Below are 4,832 nucleotides of genomic sequence, written 5' to 3' on the forward strand. Positions count from 1 at the left end.
AGACAAATCGATGTGTATTAACCCACGATTTTGGGTATGGGCCTAGAGTTCAAGCGTGCTGTTGGCCAAAAATTAATCAGGGCGTGCTAGGGTGGTTGAGGATCGACCCAGTGTGGTCTGTTTAATTTTTGGTGGCCATTTGGGTGGACAAACGGGCGAAACAACATGAACAGGGTATTTTTGGGCCAAATCATTGTGCTATAGTCCACGGTTCGGGGGGTGGGCCCAGGGTACGGGTCTGCTGTGTGCCGAAAATCAATCGGGGCATACTAGGGAGGTTGGGGGTCATCCTAGTGTGGTCCGTTTAATTTTTCGTGGCTATTTGGGTGGATAGACAGGTGAAACGATGCGAACAGGGCATTTTCGAGCTAAATTGGTATGCTATAGCCTATGGTTTTAGGGGTGGGCCCGGGGTTCGGGCGTGCAGTACGCCGAAAATAGATCGGGACAGGACATTGAAGTTGGGGATCGTCTTAGTGTGGTCCGTTTAACTTTTCATGGTCATTTGGGTGGACAAATGGGCGAAATGGCGCGAACGGGGCATTTTTGGGCCAAATCGGTGTGCAATAGCCCACAATTTCGGGGGTGGACCCGGGGTCTAGGCATGCGATGGGCCAAAATCGACCGAAGCGTGCCAGGAAGGTTGGTGATCATCCCAATATGGTTCGTTAAATTTTTCGTGGCCATTTGGCTGGACAAACGGCATGAACGGGGCATTTTTGAGCCAATTCGATGTGCTATAGCCCATGATTTTGGGGGTTGACCCGGGGTCCGGGCGTACTGTGGGAAAAAAATTGATCGACGCGTACTAGGGAGGTTGGGGATAGTCCTAGTGTGGTCCGTTTAATTTTTCGTGGCCATTTGGGTGGACGAACGGGCGAAACGACGCGAACGGGCTATTTTTGGGCCAAATCGATGTGCTATAGCCCACGATTTTTGGGGTGGGCCTGGGTTATGGGAGTGCTGTGGGCCGAAAATCTATCGGGGTGTGCCAAGAAGGTTGGGGATCATCCAGTGTGCTCCGTTTAATTTTTCGTGGGCATTTGGGTAGACAAACAGGCGAAACGGCGCGAACGGGATATTTTCGAACCAAATTGGTGTGCTATAGCCCACGGTTTCAGGGGTGGGCCCAGGGTCCAGGCATACTCTGGGCCAAAAATCGACCGGGGCGTGCCAGGGAGGTTGGGGATCGTCCCAGTGTGGTCTGTTTAATTTTTCATGGCTATTTGGGTGAACAAACGAGAGAAACGGCATGAACGGGGCATTTTCAGGCTAACTGGTATGTTATAGCCCATGGTTTCTGGGGTGGGCCCGGGGTCCGGGCGTGCTGTGGGCAGAAAATCGATCGGGGTATGTAGGGAGGTTAGGGATCGTCCTAGTGTGTTTCGTTTAATTTTTCGTGGCCATTTAGGTGGACAAACGGGCGAAACGACGCAAACGGGGTGTTTTCAGGCCAAATCGGTGTTCTATAGCCCACGATTTCGAGGGTAAGCCCAGGGTTCGGACGTGCTGTGGGACAAAAATCGACCGGGGTGTGCCTGGGAGGTTAGGGATCATCCCAGTGTGGTCCGTTTAATTTTTCTTGGCCATTTAGGTGGATAAACGAGCAAAACGGCACGAACAGGCATTTTCGAGCCAAATCAGTGTGCTATAGCCCATAGTTTCGGGGGTGGGCCCGGGATCCGGGTGTGCTGTAGGTCGAAAATCAACCGGGGCGTGCCAGGGGGGTTGGGGATCATCCCAGTGTGGCCCGTTTAATTTTTTGTGGCCATTTGTGTGGACAAACGGGCGAAACTTTACCGTTAGCCTTTATAAAAAGTGGGAAAAAAAAGAAGTTGTTGGTTAGTTTCTGTTGTTGATCAATAAAACTCGGTTGATTGTGGATTTAGGTTTATTTTTGAGGTCCCAAGAAGGTTCAACTAACACTTAAGTTTTGTGTGATATCACCACTATTTATATATGAAGATGATTATGAAGTAGCAACACTTGTAACAAAAATAATAACATACTCAGTTTATTTCACGAATAGGATCTGAGAAATATGAATTGTATGTAGAACTTGTTCCTACCTCATAAAAATAAAGAGGTTCTTTCTAAAAGACCCTCGACTCAAGCAATATATAACACGATAGTTTGAGAGAGACTTCAAAGATAGAATAAGGCAAAGCATATAAGACATAGCAAATGATCAAAAAAAGAAACAACCGAACGTACATAACAAATAAGGTGATTAATGAAGCACAAGACGACAGGTAGTAGCAATAAGTGCAAAGAGCAAGAACTTCCTGAATATGCTAATACTATTGACTAACCAGACACCCTTGAAACAACCCTCAACGATCTTCTACCCTGATTCACAGCCTTTATATCTATATCCATCTATTTTAAGTCATATCTTCGATAAATTTAGCTAAAGTAGTTAAACTTATACAAGTAAATACATTTGGGCTATATGTTAAATAAGAGTCCCAAAATCAGTTATCCGCGCATTAGATGTAGTTAAACTTATAAGGTGTCGTTTGGTAGGAGGGATAAGGGATATCTAACCCCGGAATTAATTTTAAGATGAGTTTATCCCATGTTTGGTTGGGATAAAATGCATGAGATAACTCATTTCGGGATTAGTTAACCTGAGATTGTAGTTTTACTGTTATCGTTTCTTGAGGGTGGATAACTAAGTTCGAAATAGTTAATCTCGGGATAACTAGTTTCTTAATCAAACAACCCTTAAAAGTATCTAAAAATTACTCAAATACACAAATTATGCTTCCAATATTATAAAAAATCTCAACTCCCTAAATATATTACAAAAATTCCAACATATACACAGAATGCTACGTATATGTCGGCTATGTTATGTATATTAATAGGGAGAGAAAGTAAAGTAATTAAGAAAGTGAAAAAAGTGTAATTAATTCCAAAAGGGTTGTATTTATGCTATTTATACTAAAAGTATATACACTTGGGCTATAAGTTAAATAAGTCAGCCCATTAAACAAAGTAACATTTAAAAGAGCACTTTTATGGCCCATAGTATTATTATTACTAAAAAAATTTAAGCTTATTGTTATTCCCCGTTCTCCGCCGAGCTTCATAACATTAATCTATCAGGTACCGTTAATTCCTCTCTCCGTTACTTTCTAATTTTTCAATCGATTTGTTTTCTAAATTTTTCTTTAGAATTATAGCTTCGTTTTTGTAGCAGTTGATGAAATTAAGGAATTTACTAGTATAATTAAGTATTTATTTTGTTAGATATGATGAAATTTAAGAATTTACTAGTATACTTAAGCTTTTTTTTTTTTTTTCTTTTGTAGCTGCTGATGAAATTTAGGAATTTACTAGTATAAGTAAGCAATTTTTTTGTTTTACTTTCTTAAGCATTTGTTCTACATTTTTTTAAAGAATTATAGCTTCGTTTTTGTAGTAGTTGATGAATTTAAGGAATTTACGAGTATAATTAAGTATTTATTTTGGTAGATATGATGAAATTTAGGAATTTACTAGTATAATTAAGCATTTGTTTTTTGTAGCTGTTGATGAAATATAGGAATTTACTAGTATAACTAAGCATTTTTTTTTTGTTTTTTTTAAGCATTTGTTTTCTACATTTTTTTTAGAGTGATAACTTAGATTTGAAGCTTTGATGAAATTAAGGAATTCACTAGTATAACTAAGCTTTTTTTTGTAGCTGTTGATGAAATTTAAGAATTTACTAGTATAACTAAGCATTTTTTTTTGTAGTTGTTGATGAAATTTAGGAATTTACTAGTATAATTAAGCATTTTCTTTTTGTAGCTGTTGACGAAATTTAGGAATTTACTAGTATAATAAGCATTTTTTTTTTGTTGTTGTTGATGAAATTTAGGAATTCACCAGTATAAGTAAGCTTCTTTTTATTTTTTTTAAAGATATGATGAGATTTAGGAATTTACTAGTATAATTAAGCTGTTTTTTTTATTTTAAGCTTGTGGTTGTGGTTGTGGTTGTGGCGGAGGAGGATGAGGGTATCGATTTGTTATGTCCATCAGTTCTTAGAATTATTACTTAGTTTTCGTTGATACAATGAAATTTTGGAATTTTACTAGTATAATTAAGTGTTTTTTTTTTTTTTTGTGTGTGTGTGTGGAAAGGCTCATGAACACGGAATGATTGATTCATATGCTTACAAGTTTTATGTATTTTGGTTTCAATTAATTGATTTATTTGACCGTGAATGAAAGTGTTAAACTTTGCTTGCAACTTCAGGATTTGGTTATAGAATTAGTTAATGAACTTGATAGGCGTCTGTGCTTGCGTGTTAGTCTTTTTGATGACCGTGATGTTCGGGATAGCTTTTGCACACCTCGATTATTTCCACGAGATACCTTTTATGGGAAGAATTACCTAATGTTTTTGTCTCTAGTGGGATTAGAACTTGAGACCTCATGTCCTCAACCCACTTCATTGACCACTAGGCCAGACGCTTGGATGCTTACCGGAGTCTTATTCTAATTAGCAAAATAGAAACGGAGGCGTAGGATATTAGCTCATTCGTTGGTTGTAATAGCCATTTATTGCATGTAGCTCATAGTAATTACTAAAAAACCACAAATAGAGATCAATTCAATTTTCAAAATCATCTTGCTTGCAAAATTGTTATTTAGACTTTTGATGTGTGTAGTTCTTGCTTATTCATATTAGTAGCGAGAAGTATACTAGTTAAGGTTCTATCGAAATCTTCAAATATCAGATATAGAAGAATTTAGCTTCCTTTTTCTAATTCATTAATTGTTGCTCTAAGGGATTCTATTTGAGTTGGAATGGTGGTGAGCTTCAAAAGTTGTTGAAGT

This window comes from Capsicum annuum, chromosome 11 (assembly GCF_002878395.1).
Source record: "Capsicum annuum cultivar UCD-10X-F1 chromosome 11, UCD10Xv1.1, whole genome shotgun sequence".
Classification (NCBI taxonomy): Eukaryota; Viridiplantae; Streptophyta; class Magnoliopsida; order Solanales; family Solanaceae; genus Capsicum; species Capsicum annuum.